The sequence below is a fragment of the Wolffia australiana genome, chromosome 4, assembly GCF_029677425.1.
Source record: "Wolffia australiana isolate 7733 chromosome 4, ASM2967742v1".
NCBI lineage: Eukaryota > Viridiplantae > Streptophyta > Magnoliopsida > Alismatales > Araceae > Wolffia > Wolffia australiana.
Genome location: NC_135838.1, coordinates 4,483,473 through 4,499,639, shown reverse-complemented (window position 1 = coordinate 4,499,639; position 16,167 = coordinate 4,483,473). Strand labels below are relative to the sequence as shown.

Below are 16,167 nucleotides of genomic sequence, written 5' to 3'. Positions count from 1 at the left end.
TTAGATGAGCAGAAACACTGGCATGTTGTAACTATGGATGGGCCAAAACACCAAGAATTCGGTGCCATACTACTTGCAGGACATATCATCTGGTAAACCACTCAATATCAAAGCTCAGAGGGCTCTTGGTTTCCTTAGTTAAAACTACAATTTTAGCGTTCCATTGCCATTAGATGAGCTAAAACACAGGCATTTCGGTGCCACACTACCGACGGAACACATGACCTGGTAAACCACTCAAAATAAAAGCACAGAGAGCTCCTTGTTTCCTTAAAAAACCAGAATTTTAGCATTCTGTTGCCACTAGATGTGCGCAAACACTGACATTTTTTGGCTTTTCAAGGGCCAAAACACCGGGATTTTTGTGTCATACTACCAGCACAATACATAATATGGTAAACCACACCAAATAAAAGCTCATGGTTTGCCTAAAAATCCAGAATTTTAGATTGTTGTTGCCATAAGATGAGCAGAAACACTTGCATTTTGTAACTATGGATGGGCCAAAACCCTGGGAATTCAGTGCCATACTACAAGAGAACATAAAAACTAATAAACTACTCAATATCAAAGCACAGAGAGGTCTTAATTTCCTTAAAAAACCAGAATTTAAGCGTTGCGTTCCCACTAGATTAGCAGAAACACTAGCATTTTGTGACTTTGGAAGTGCACGAGCACAGGATTTCGGTGCCATACTACCAGTAGAACACATGACCTTGTAAACCACTCAAAATCAAAGCACAGAGAGTTGCTTGTTTCCTTAAAAATCCATAATTTGCGCATTCTTTTGCCATTAGATGAGCAGAAACACTGGCTTTGTGTGGCTTTGAAAGGGCCAAAACACCGAGTTTTTGGTGCCATACTACCAGCAGAACACATAATCTGGTACACCACTCGAAATCAAAGCTCAGAGAGGTCTTGGTTTCCTTAAAAAAGCAGAATTTTAGGGTGTTGTTGCCATTAGATGAGCAATAACACTAGCAATTTGTAACTATGGATGGGCCAAAACACCGGGAGCTCGATGCCATAATAGAAGCAGAACACATAATCTGATATACCACTGGAAATGTATGCACAGAGAGGTTTTAATTATTTTAAAAAACCAGATTTTTAGCATTATTTTGCCATTAGGATAACAGAAACACTGGCATTTTGTGGCTTTGGAACTGCAAAAACACATGCATTTCGGTGTCATACTACCAGCAGAACACATAATCTGGTAAACCACATGAAGTAAAAGCACAGAGAGCTCTTAGGTTCCTTAAAAACCCAGAAATTTAGGGTGTTGTTGCCATTAGATGAGCGAAAACACTGGCATTTTGTGGCGTTTGAAGGGCCAATACAGCAGGATTTTGGTCTCATACTACCAGCAGAAGACATAATCCGGTAAACCACTTAAAATGTAAGCACAGAGAGGTCTTTATTTGTTAAAAAAACCAGAATTTTAGCGTTGTGTTGCCTATAGAATATCAGAAACACTCGCATTTTGTCGCTTTGGAAGTGCACAAACACAAGCATTTCGGTGCCATAGTACGAGCATAACACATAATCTGGTAAACCAGTCGATATCAAAGCTCAGATAGCTCTTAGTTTCCTTAAAAAACCAGAATTTTTGCGTTGTGTTGCCATTAGATGAGCAGAAGCACTGACTTTTTGTGGCTTTTTAAGGGCAAAACACCGGGATTTTGGTGTCATACTACCAGTAGAACACATAATCTTAAAACCCACTCGATATTAAAGCACAAAGATCTCTTGGTTTCCTAAAAAATCCAGAATTTTAGATTGTTGTTGCGATAAGATGAGCACAAACACTGGCATTTTTTAACTATGGATGGGCCAAAACACCACAAGTTCGATGCCATAATAGAAGCGGAAAACATAATCTGATATACCACTCGACATGTAAGCACCGAGAGGTCTTAATTTCTCTTAAAATCCCAAATTTTAGGGTACTTTTGCCATTAGGATAGCAGAAACATTGGATTTTTTAGCTTTGGAAGTGCAAAAACACAGGCATTTCGTTGTCATACTACCAGTAGAACACATAATCTCGTAAACCACACAAAATAAAAGCGCAAAGAGCTCTTGGTTTCCTTTAAAAACCAGAACTTTAGATTATTGTTGCCATTAGATGAGCGGAAACACTGACATTTTGTGGCTTTTAAAGGCCCAAACACCGGGATTTTGGTTCCATACTACCAGCAGAACACATAATCTGGTAGACCACTCGAAATCAAAGCTCAGAGAGCTCTTGGTTACCTTAAAGAACCAGATTTTTAGCGTTCTGTTGCCATTAGATGGGCAGAAACACTGGCTTTTTGTGGCTTTTGAAGGGCCAAAGCACAAGGATTTTGGTGTCATAATACCAGTACGACTTATAATCTTAAAAACCACTCCAAATTAAAGCGCAGAGATCTCATGGTTTCCTTAAAAATCCAGATTTTTAGGATGTTGTTACCATAAGAGGAGCAGAAACACTGGGATTTTGTAACTATGGATGGGCCAAAACACCACGCATTCGATGCCATAATAGAAGCAAAACACATAATCTGATATACCACTCGAAATGTAAGCATAGAGAGGTCTTAATTTCTTTAAAAAAATAGGATTTTAGCATTGTTTTGCCATTAGGATAGAAGAAACACTGGCATTTTGTGGCTTTGGAAGTGCAAAAACACAGGCATTTCAATGTCATACTATTAGTATAGCACATAATCTGGTAATCCCCACGAAATAAAAGCTTAGAGAGGTCTTGGTTTCCTTTAAAAACCAGAATTTTACATTATTGTTGCCATTAGATGATCAGTAACACTGACATTTTATGACTTTTGAAGGGCCAAAACACCAGGATTTTGGTGCCATACTACCAGCAGAACGCATAATCTGGTAAACCACTCGAAATCAAAGCTTAGCGTTCTGTTGCCATTAAATGAGCAGAAACATTGGCATTTTATAATTATGGATGGGCCAAAACACCAGGAGTGTGGTGCCATAATAGAAGCAGAACACATGATCTGATATACCACTTGAAATGTAAGCACAGAGAGGTCTTAAGTATTTTAAAAAACCAGAATTTTAGCGTTATTTTGCCATTACGATAGCAGAAACACTAACATTTTTGGGGCATTGGAACTGCAAAAACACAAGCATTTCGGTTTTATACTACCAGCAGAACACATAATCTGCTAAACCACACGAAATAAAAGTGCAGAGAGCTCTTAGTTTCCTTAAGAAACAAGAATTTTAGCATTCTATTGCCATTAGATGAGCAGAAACACTAGCTTTTAGTGGCTTTGAAAGGGTCAAAACACTGAGATTTCAGTGTCATACTACCAGTAGAACATATAATCTTATCAACCACTCGAAATTAAAGCACAAAGAGCTCTTGGTTTGCCTAAATATCCTGATATTTAGATTGTTGTTGCCATAAGATGACCAGAAACACTGGCGTTTTGTAACTATGGATAGGCCAAAACACTTGGAGTTCGGTGCCATACTACATGGAGAACATATAATCTGCTATACCACTCAATATCAAAGCATAGAGAGCTCATAATTCCTTAAAAAAACCAGAATTTAAGCGTTGTGTTGCCATTAGATTAGCAGAAACACTAGCATTTTGTGGCTTTGGAAGTGCAAAACACAGGCATTTGGGTGCCATATTACCAGCAGAACACATGATCTTGTAAACCACTCAAAATCAAAGCTCAGAGAGCTCCTGGTTTTCTTAAAAACCCATAATTTTAGCATTCTGTTGCCATTAGATGAGCAGATACACTAGCTTTTTTTGGCTTTGAAAGGGCCAAAACACTGGGATTTCGGTGTTATACTACCAGTAGAAGGCATAATCTGGTAAACAACTCAAAATCAAAGCTGAGAGAGGTCTTGGTTTCCTTTAAATACCAGAACTTTAGATTAGTGTTGCCATTAGATGAGCAGAAACACTGGCATTTTGTAACTATGGATGGGGCAAAACACCGGGAGTTTGGTGCCATACTACAAGGAGAACATATAATCTGGTAAACCACTCAATATTAAAGTACAGAGAGCTCTTAATTTTCTAAAAAAACCCGAATTTAAGCGTTGTGTTGCTAATAGATTAGCAGAAACACAGGCATTTGGTGGCTCTGGAAGTGCAAAAACACAGGCATCTCGGTGCCATACTACCAGCAGAACACGTGATGTAACTATGGATGGGGCAAAACACTGAGATTTTGGTGCCATACTACCAACAAAGTACACCATCTGGTAAACCACACGAAATAAAAGCTCAGAGAGGTCTTGGTTTCCTTTAAAAACAAGAAATTTAGATTGTTGTTGCCATTAGATGAGCAGAAACACTGGCTTTTTGTGGCTTTGGAAGGGCCAAAACACTGGGATTTTTGTGTAACACTACCAGCAGAACGAATAATCTGGTAAACCACTCAATATCAAAGCTTAGGGAGGTCTTGGTTTCCCTAAAAAAGCAGAATTTTAGCGTTATTTTGCCATTAGGATAGCAGAAACACTGGCATTTTGTAAATATGGATGGGCAAAACACCGCGAGTTCGGTGCCATAATAGAAGCAGAACACATAATCTGAAATACCACTCAAAATGTAAGCACGGAGAGGTCTTAATTTCTTTAAAAAACCAAAATTTTTGCGTTATTTTGCCATTAGGATAGAAGAAACACTAGCATTTTGTGGCTTTGGAAGTGGAACATTAGAGGCATTTCTGTGTCACACTACCAGTAGACCACATAATCTGGCAAACCATACGAAATAAAAGCTCAGAGAGGTCTTGGTTTCCTTTAATAACCAGAACTTTAGCGTGGTGTTGCCATTAGTTGAGCGGAAACACTGGCATTTGGTAACTATGGATGCGGGAAAACACCGGGATTTCAGTGTCATACTACCAGCAGAACACATAATTTGGTAATCCACTAATAATCAAAGCTTAGAGAGCTCTTGGTTTCCTTCCAAAGCCAGAATATTAGCGTTTTGTTTCCATTAGTTTACAAGAAACAGTGGCGTTTTGTGGCTTTGAAAGGGCCATAACACTGGGATTTTGGTGTCATACTACCATCAGAACGCATATAATCTGGTAAACCACTCAAAATTAAAGCTCAGAGAGCTCTTGGTTTCCTTAAATCTCCAGAATTTTAGATTGTTGTTGCCATAAGATGAGCAGAAACACTGGCATTTTATGGCTTTGGAAGTGCACAAACACAGGCATTTCGGTGCCATACTACCAGCGGAACACATGACCAGGTAAACCACTCGAAATTAAATGTCAGAGAGCTCCTTTTTTCCATAACAAACCAGAAATTTAGCATTTTGTTGCCACTAGATGAGCGGAAACACTAGCATTTTGTGGCTTTGGAAGTGCAAAAACACAGGCATTTCGGTGTCATACTACCAGCACGACACATAATCTGGTAAACCACATGAAATAAAAGCTCAGAGAGGTCTTGGTTTCCTTAAAAATCCAGAATTTTAGCATTCTTTTGCCATTAGATGAGCAGAAACACAAACGTTTTGTGGCTTTCAAAGGGCCAAAACACCAAGATTTCACTGTCATACTATTGGGAGAACACATAATCTGGTAAACCACACAAAATTAAATCTCACATAGGTCTTGGTTTCCCCCTAAAAACCAAAATTTTAGATTATTGTTGCCATTAGATGAGCGGAAACACTTGCATTTTGTGGCTTTTGAAGGGGCAAAACAACGCGATTTTTGTGTCACCTACCAGCAGAACGCATAATCTGGTAAACCACTCAAAATGTTGCACACAGAGGTCTTAATTTCATAAAAAACCCAGAATTTACGCGTTGTGTTTCCATTAGATTAGCAAAAACACAGGCATTTTGTGGCTTTGGAAGTGCAAAAACACAGGCATTTCGGTGCCATACTAGCGAAACACATGACCTCGTAAACCACTCAAAATCAAATGTCAGAGAGCTCTTTTTTTCCATAACAAACCAGAAATTTAGCATTCTATTGCCACTAGATGAGCAGAAACACTGGCATTTTGTGGCTTTTGAAGGGCCAAAATAGCAGAACAGATAATCTTGTAAGCCACTTGAAATTAAAGCACAGAGAGCTCTTGATTTCCTTAAAAATCCAGAATTTTAGATTGTTGTTGCCATAAGATGAGCAGAAACACTAACATTTTTTGGCTTTTGAAGGGCCAGAACACCGGGATTTTGGTGCGATACTACCAGCAGAACACATAATCAGGTAAACCACTCGAAATCAAAGCTCAAAGAGCTCTTGGTTTTCTTAAAAACCCATAATTTTAGCATTCTGTTGCCATTAGATGAGCAGATACACTGACTTTTTTGGCTTTGAAAGGGCCAAAACACGGGGATTTCGGTGTCATACTTCCAGCAGAAGGCATAATCTGGTAAACCACTCGAAATCAAAGCTTAGAGAGGTCTTGGTTTTCGTAAAAAAGCAGAATTTAGCACTCGTTTTCGATTAGATGAGCAGAAACACTACCATTTTGTAACTATGGATGGGCCAAAACACCGGGAGTTCGGTGCCATACTACAAGGAGAACATATAATCTGATATACGACTGAATATCAAAGCACACAGAGCTGATAATTTCTTTAAAAAACCAGAATTTAAGCGTTGTGTTGCCATTAAATGTGCAGAAACACTGGCATCTTGTGGCTTTGGAACTTCAAAAATAGAGGCATTTCGGTGTCATACTACCAGCACGATACATAATCTGGTAAACCACACGAAATAAAAGCTCAGAGAGGTCTTGGTTTCCTTTAAAAACCAGAATTTTGGATTGTTGTTGCCATTAGATGAGAAGAAACACTGGCAATTTGTAATTAGGGATGGGCCAAAACACCGGGATTGCTAAGCCATAATACAAGCAGAACACATAATCTTATATACCACTTGAAATTAAAGCACAGAGAGGTCTTGGTTTCCTTAAAAACCAAGAATTTTAGCGTGTTGTTGCCATTATATGAGCAGAAACACTGGCATGTTGTCACTATGAATGGGGCAAAACACCGGGAGTTCGGTGCAATAATACAAGGAGAACATATAATCTGATAAACTACTTAATATTAAAGCACAGAGAGCTCTTAATTTCTTAAAAAAACAAGAATTTAATCGTTGTATTGCTATTAGATTAACAAAAACATTGGCATTTTGTGGCTTTGGAAGTGCAAAAACACAGGAATTTCGGTCCCATACGACCAGCAGAACACATAATCTGGTAAACCACTCGAAATCAAAGCTCAGAGAGCTCTTGGTTTTCTTAAAAACCCATAATTTTAGCATTCTGTTGCCATTAGATGAGCAGATACACTGGCTTTTTTGGCTTTGAAAGGGCCAAAACACTGGGATTTTGGTGTCATACTACTAGTCGAAGGCATATTCTGGTAAACCACTCAAAATCAAAGCTCAGAGTGGTCTTGGTTTCCTTTAAATACCAGAATTTTAGATTAGTGTTGCCATTAGATGAGCAGAAACACTGGCATTTTGTAACTATGGATGGGCTAAAACACCGGGAGTTCGGTGCCATGCTACAAGGAGAACATATAATCTGATAAACCACTCAATATCAAAGCACAGAGAGCTCTTAATTTCTTATAAGAACGAGAATTTCAGTGTTGTGTTGCCATTAGATTAGTAGAAACACTGGCATTTTGTGGCTTTTGAAGGGCCAAAACACCGGGAGTTTGGTGTCATACTACCAGCAGAACACATAATCTAGTAAACCACTCAAAATTATAGCTCAGAGAGGTCTTGGTTTCCTTTAAAAACCAGAATTTTAGCATGTTGTTGCCATTAGATGAGCGGAAACACTAGCATTTCATGGCTATTCAATGGTGAAAACAACGGGAGTTGTGTGTCATACTACTAGCAAAAAACACATAATATGGTAAAGCACTCTAAATCAAAACCCAGAGAGGTCTTGGTTTCCTTAAAACACCAGAATTTTAGCATTATGTTGCCATTAGATGAGCAGAAACACTGACATTTTTGTTGCTTTGAAAGGGCCAAAACACTAGGATTTCTATGCCATACTATGAGCATACTATATGTTCTAGTAATCCACACGAATTCAAAGGTCAGAGAGGTCTTGGTTTCCTTAAAAAACTAGAATTTTAGCGTTGTGTTGCCATTAGTAGAGTGGAAACACAGGCATTTTGTAACTATGGATGGGCCAAAACACCGGAAGTTCGGTGCCATAATAGAAGCAGAACACATAATCTGATATACCACTCGAAATGTAAGCACAAAGAGGTCTTGGTTTTCATAAAAAATCAGAAATTTAGCATTTGTTGCCACTAGATGAGCAGAAACACTGGCATTTTGTAACTATGGATGGGCCAAAACACTCGGATTTTGGTGTGATACAACCAGCAGAACGCATAATTTGGTAAACCACTCGAAATCAAAGATCAAAGAGTGCTTGGTTTCCTTTAAAAACCAGATTTTTAGCGTTTAGTCGCCATCAGATGAGCAGAAAGATTGGCATTTTGTGGCTTTGGAAGTGCAAAAACACAGGCATTTTGGTGCCATACTACCAGCAGAACACATGACCTGGTAAACCACTCAAAATAAAAACTCAGAGAGGTCTTGGTTTCCATAAAAAACCAAAATTTTAGCATTTTGTTGCCATTAGATAATCAGAAACACTGGCTTTTTGTTGCTTTGAATGGGCCAAAACACCAGGATTTCAGTGTCATACTACCAGCAGAACACATAATCTGGTAAACCACTCGAAATCAAACCTCATAGAGATGTTGGTTTCCTTAAAAAACGAGAATTTTAGCGTGTTGTTGCCATTAGGTAAGCAGAAAGACTGGCATTTTATAACTATGGATGGGCCAAAGCACCAGCAGTTTGGAGCCATCCTACTTGCAGAACATATCACTTGATAAACCACTCAATATCAAAGCTCAGAGGGCTCTTGGTTTCCTTATTTAAAACTAGGATTTTAGCGTTCTGTTGCCATTAGATGAGCTAAAATAAAACACAGGCATTTGGGTGCCATACTACTAGCGGAACACATGACCTGGTAAACCCCTCGAAATCAAAGCACAAAGAGCTCCTTGTTTCCTTAAAAAACCAGAATTTTAGCATTCTGTTGCCACTAGATGAGCGAAAACACTGGCATTTTGTGGCTTTTGAAGGGCCAAAACACTGGGATTTTTCTGTCATACTACCAGCAGAACAAACAATCTGGTGAACCACACCAAATTAAAGCACAAAGAGGTCTTGGTTTCCTTAAAAAAACAGATTTTTAGCGTGTTGTTGCCATTAGATGAGCAGAAACACTGGCATGTTGTAACTATGGACGGGCCAAAACACCAGGAGCTCGGTGCCATCCTACTTGCAGAACATATCATCAGATAAACCAATCAATATCAAAGCTCGAGGGCTCTTGGTTTCCTTATTTAACACTAGGATTTTAGCGTTCTGTTGCCATTAGATGAGGTAAAATAAAACACAGGCATTTGGGTGCCATACTACTAGCGGAACACATGACCTGGTAAATCCCTCGAAATCAAAGCACAGAGAGCTCCTTGTTTCCTTAAAAAACCAGAATTTAAGCATTCTATTGCCACTAGATGAGCGGAAACACCGGCATTTTGGGGCTTTTGAAGGGCCAAAACACCGGGATTTTGGTGTCATACTACCAGCAGAACAAACAATCTGGTAAACCACACCAAATTAAAGCACAGAGAGGTCTTGGTTTCCTTTAAAATCCAGAATTTTAGATTATTGTTGCCATAAGATGAGCAGAAACACTGACATTTTGTTGCTTTGAAAGGGCCAAAACACCGAGATTTTAGTGTCATACTACCCTCAGAACACATAATCTTGTAAACCAGTTGCAGTCGAACCACAGAGAGGTTTTGGTTTCCTTAACAAACCAGAATTTTAGCATGTTGTTGCTATTAGATGAGCAGAAACACTGGGATGTTGTAACAATGGATGAGCCAAAACACCAGGATTTCTAAACCATAATACAAGCAGAACACATAATCTGATATACCACTCGACATTAAAGCGCAGAGAGCTCATGGTTTCCTTAAAAAACCAGAATTTTATCGTGTTGTTGCCATTAGATGAGTAGAAACACTGCCATGTTGTAACAATGGATGGGCCAAAACACCGGGATTTGTAAGCCATAATACAAGCAGAACACATAATCTGATATACCACTCAAAATTAAAGCGCAGAGAGCTCTCGGTTCCCTAAAAAAACAAGAATTGTAGCGCGTTGTTGCCATTAGATGAGCAGAAACACTGCCATGTATTAACAATGGATGGGCCAAAACACCAGGAGTTCGGTGCCATCCTACTTGCAGAACATATCATCTGATAAACCACTCAATATCAAAGCACAGAGGGCTCTTGGTTTCCTATTTTAAAACTAGGATTTTAGCGTTCTGTTGCCATTAGATGAGCTAAAATAAAACACAGGCATTTGGGTGCCATACTACTAGCGGAACACATGACCTGGTAAACCCCTCGAAATCAAAGCACAGAGAGCTCCTTGTTTCCTTAAAAAACCAGAATTTTAGCATTCTGTTGCCACTAGATGAGCGGAAACACTGGCATTTTGGGGCTTTTGAAGGGCCAAAACACAGGGATTTTTGTGTCACGCTACCAGCAGAACAAACAATCTGGTAAACCACACCAAATTAAAGCATAGAGAGGTCTTGGTTTCCTTAAAAAATGAGAATTTTAGCGTGTTGTTGCTGTAAGATGAGCAGAAACACTGGCATTGTGTAACTATGGATGGGCCAAAACGCCGGGAGTTTGGTGCCATACTATAATCTGATAAACCACTCAATATCAAAGCACAGAGAGCTCTTAATTTATTAAAAAAACCAGAATTTTAGTGTTGTGTTGCCATTAGATTAACAGAAACACTGGCATTTTGTTGCTTTGCAAGTGCAAAAACAAAGGCATTTTGGTGCCACACCACCAGCAGTACACATGACCTGGTAAACCACTCAAAATAAAAACTCAGAGAGGTCTTGGTTTCCATAAAAAACCAGAATTTGAGCGTTTTGTTTCCATTAGATGAGCAGAAACACTGGCTTTTTGTGTCTTTGAATGAGCCAAAACACCGGGATTTCAGTGTCATACTACCAACAGAATACATAATCTGGTAAACTACTCGGAATCAAACCTTAGAGAGGTCGTGAATTCCTTAAAAAACCACAATTTTAGCGTGATGTTGCCATTAGTTGAGCGGAAACACTGGCATTTTGTAACGATGGATGGGCCAAAACACCGGGAGTTCAGTGCCATACTACCAGCAAAACATATAATCTGATAAACCACACAGTATCAAAGCATAGAGAGGTCTTCATTTCTTTAAAAAACCAGAATTTTAGCATTGTGTTGCCATTAGATTAGCGGAAAGACTGGCATTTTGTGGCTTTTGAAGTGCAAAGACCCAAGCATTTCGAAATCACTCGAAATCAAAACTCAGAGAGCTCCTTTTTTCCATAAAAGTGAGAACTTGAGCATTCAGTTGCCATTAGATGAGCGGAAACACTGGCTTCTTGTGGCTTTGAAGGGCCAAAACTTCGGGATTTTGGTGTCATACTACAAGCAAAAAACACATTATCTTGTAAACCACTCAAAATCAAAACTCATAGAGGTCTTGGTTTCCTTCAAAAACCTGAATTTTAGATTGTTGTTGCCATTAGATGAGCAGAAACACTGCCTTTTGTAGCTTTCAAAGGGCCAAAACACCGGTATTTCACTGTCATACTACCAGCAAAACACATAATGTGGTAAACCGTACGAAATCAAAGCTCAGAGAGGTCTTGGTTTCCTTAACAAACCAGAATTTTAGGATTGTGTTGTTATTAGATGAGCAGAAACACTGGCATTTTATGGCTTTGAAAAGGCCAAAGCATCGGGATTTTAGTGTCATACTACCAGCAGAACATATAATCTGGTAAACCACTCGAAATCAAAGCTTAGAGAGGTATTGGTTTCCTTAAAAAAGTAGAATTGAGCATTCTGTTACTATTAGATGAGCACTGAGTTTTTTGTGGCTTTGAAAGCACCAAAACACTGTGATTTTGGCGCCGTACTACCGGCATATCACATAATCTGGTAAACCCCACGAGATCAAAGCTTAGACAAGTCTTTATTTCGTTTAAAAACCAGAATTTTAGCGTGCTTTTGCCATTAGATGAGCGGAAACACTGGGATTTTGTGACATTTGAAAGGGCAAAACACTGGGATTTTGGTGTCATACTACCAGTAGAACACATAATCAGGTAAACCACACAAAATCAAAGTTCAAAGAATTCTTGGTTTCCTTAAAAAACCAGAATTTTAGCATTGTGTTGCTACTAGTTGAGCGGAAACACTGGCATTTAAGGCTTTGGAAGCGCCAAAACAGTAGGATTTTGGTGCCACACTATAAGCAGAACATATAATCTGATAAACCACTGAATATCAAAGCTCAAAGAGCACTTGGTTTCCTTAAAAAACCAGAATTTTAGCGTGTTGTTGCAATAAGATGAGTAGAAACACTGGCATTTTGTGGCTTTGGAAATGCAAAAACACAGGCATTTCAGTGCCATACTACCAACAGAACACATGATCTGGTAACCACTCGAAATCAAAGCACAGAGAGCTCTTGGTTTCCTTAAAAAACCAGAATTTGAGCATTCTATTGCCATTAGATGAGCAAAAACACTAGCTTTTTGTTGCTTTTCAAGAGCCAAAACGCCGAGATTTTAGTGTCATACTACTAGTAGAACACATCATCTGGTAAACCATGCGAAATCAAAGGTTATAGAGGTATTGTTTTCCATAAAAGACCAGAATTTTAATGTGTTGTTGCCATTAGATGAGAATAAACACTGGCATTTTGTAACTATGGATGGGCCAAAACACTGGGAGTTCGGTGCGATACTACCAGCAGAACATGTAATATGATAAACCACTCAATATCAAAGCACAGGGAGCTCTTAATTTCTTTTAAAAACCAGAATTTTAGCATAATTTTGCCATTGGGATAGCATAACGCTGGCATTTGTCTTTGGAAGTGCAAAAACACAGGCATTTAGGTGTCATTCTACCAGCGCAACACATGATTTGGATAACCTTTTGAAATTAAAGGACAAAGAGCACTTGGTTTCCTTAAAAGACCAGAATTTGAGCATTCTGTTGCCATTCGATGAGCAAAAACACTAGCTTTTGTGGCGTTAAAAGGGGCAAAACACCGAGATTTCAGTGTCATACTTCCTGGAGAACACATAATCTGGTAAACTACACGAAATCAAAGCTCAGAAAGGTCTTGGTTTCCGTTAAAACCAGAATTTTAGCGTTCTATTGCCATTAGTTCAGCGGAAACATTGGCATTTTCTGGCTTTTGAAGGGTCAAACACTAGGATTTTGGTATCATACTAACAGAAGAACACATAATCTTGTTAACCACTTGAAATCAAAACTCAGAGGGGTCTTGGTTTCCTTAAAAAAGCAGAATTTTAGATTAATGTTGCCATTAGACGAGCAGAAACACTGGCATTTTGTAACTATGGATGGGCAAAAACAACAAGAGTTCGGTGCCATACTACAAGCACAACATATAATCTGATAGACCACTCAATATCAAAGCACAGAAAGCTCTTGGTTTCTTTGAAAAATCAGAATTTTAGCGTGTTGTTGCCATAGGATGAGCAGAAGCATTGGCATTTTATGGCTTTGGAAGTGCGAAAACACAGGCATTTCGGTGCCATACTACCAGCAAAACATATAATCTAATAAACCACTCAATATGAAAGCAAAGAGAGCTCTTATTTTCATATAAAAACCACAATTTTAGCATCGGGTTGCCATTAGATTAGCAGAAACACTAGTATTTTGTGGCTTTGGAAGTGCAAAACACAGGCATTTCGGTGCGATACTACCAGCGGAACACATGACCTTGTAAACCACTCAAAATGAAAGCTCAGAGAGCTCCTTGTTTCCTTAAAAAACCAGAATTTAAGCGTTGTGGTTCCATAAGATTAGCAGAAACACTGACATTTTGTGGCTTTGGAAGAGCAAAACACAGGCATTTCGGTGCCATACTACCAGCATGGCACCGAACTCCTTGTTTCCTTAAAAAACCTTTATTTTAGCATTCTATGGCCATTAGATATGTGGAAACACTTGCATTTTGTGGTTTTTGAAGGGCCAAAACACTGATATTTTGGTGTCATACTACCAGCAGAACAAATAATCTTGTAAACCACTCGAATAAAAAATCAGAGAGGTCTTCGTTTCCTTAAAAAACCAAAAGTTGAGCATTCTGTTGCCATTAAATGAGTAGAAACACTCGCAATTTCTAACTATGGATGGGCAAAAACACCGGGATTTCCGTGTCATACTACCAGCACAACACATAAACAGGTAAACCACTTGAAATCAAGGCTCAGAGAGGTCTTGGTTTCCTTGCAAAACCAGAATTTTAAATTGTTGTTGGCATTAGATTAGTGGAGACACTAGTATTTGGTAAGTATGGATGGGCCAAAACACCGGGATTTTGGTGGCATACAACCATTAGATAATATAATCTGGTAAACCACTCAATATCAAAGCACAAAGAGCTGTTAATTTCTTTGAAAAACCAGAATTTTAGCATTTAGTTGCCAGTAGATGACCAGAAACAGTTGGATTTTTTTGGCTTTGAAAGGGCCAAAACACCAGGATTTCCATGTCATACTACCAGTAGAACACATAATCTGGTAAACCACATGAAATCAAAGCTTAGAGAGGTCTTGGTTTGCTTAGAAAATTAGAATTTTAGCATTATGTTGCCATTAGATGAGCAGAAACACTAGCTTTTTGTGGCTTTGGATGGGCCAAAACATTAGGTATTCACTATCATACTACCACCAGAACACATAATCCAGTAACCCACTCGAAATCAAAGTTCAAAGAGGTCTTGGTTTCCTTAAAAAAGCAGAATTTAGATGAGCAGAAACACTGGCTTTTTGTGGCTTTAGATGGGCCAAAACACTGGGATTTCAATGTCATACTACCAGCATAACACATAATCTGGTAAACCACTCGAAATCAAAGCTTAGAGAGGTCTTGGTTTCCTTAAAAAAGGACAATTTCGATGAGCAGAAACACTGGCATTTTGTGGCTTTGGATGGGCCAAATCAACGGGATTTCAGTGTCATAATACCACCAGAACACATAATCTGATAAACCACTCGAAATCAAAGCTCAGAGAGGTCTTGGTTTCCTTTAAAAAGAAGAATTCAGATGAGAAGAAAAACTAGCTTTTGTGTCTTTGAAGGAGCCAAAACACCGGGATTTCAGTGTCAAAGAACTTGCAGAACACATAATCTGGTAAACCACTCGAAAGGTATGCCTACAGAGGTCTTGGTTTCCTTAAAAAACCAGAATTTTAACACTGGCATTTTAAGGCTTTGGAAGGGCCAAAACACTAGGATTTCGGTTCCATTCTACAAGCAGAACATATAGTCTGATAAACCACTCAATATCAAAGCTGATTAGTCCTAACGAAGGGGTACAATTTGATTGAGAGTCGTTTGTAAGGATAGTTAAGTACCAATCAACAATTTAATTTCCTTACTAGTAGTATTTTAGTAAGGGTGGATCCCTCAGGGAGCTAGGTAGTTAGTTAGAAAGATTTTCAACTAGTATTGCAAGTTCAAGATTCATATATAAAGCTTGTAGTGATTATGAAGGTAAATGTTCAATTAAGAAGGATGATATGAATTTTACCAAGTGTAAAAAAATTAAGAAGGATGATTAGCTAACTTGGACTCCTCTATGTTATGGTGAGGACATTTTCTACATATATCATTGAACCTCTGCCAATCCTCACTAAAATTTTCATCTTCATGTTGACAAAAATTCTCAATCTCTCTAATGCATGCCTTAGTTCTAGAATGAGGAAAAACTTTAAGTAAGAATTTATTTTCAATTTCTTCCAAGTTAGACAAGGTTACTCCTAATTTCATATAGCAATCCTTGGCATTGTCCTCTAAAACATGATGAAAGTAAAACATCTTAACATGATCTGTTGAAATTCCGGGCATGCATTGAGATGAGCAAATCATGGTATAATTGTCTAAAAAATAATATGGATTTTCATGGTACTTTCCAAAAAATTTAGGAAGAGAATTGTCGACTTTAAATCTAACCCC

General features: G+C 38.5%; 1 non-coding gene across 1 annotated transcript; it reads left to right on the top strand.

The window, feature by feature from the left end:
* Window positions 1–15,790: 15,790 nt before the first annotated feature.
* LOC144702835 (small nucleolar RNA R71) lies at window positions 15,791–15,897 on the top strand. Its single transcript, XR_013581409.1, has one exon. It is a non-coding gene; the product is annotated as a small nucleolar RNA R71 (small nucleolar RNA).
* The last annotated feature ends 270 nt before the right edge of the window (window positions 15,898–16,167 follow it).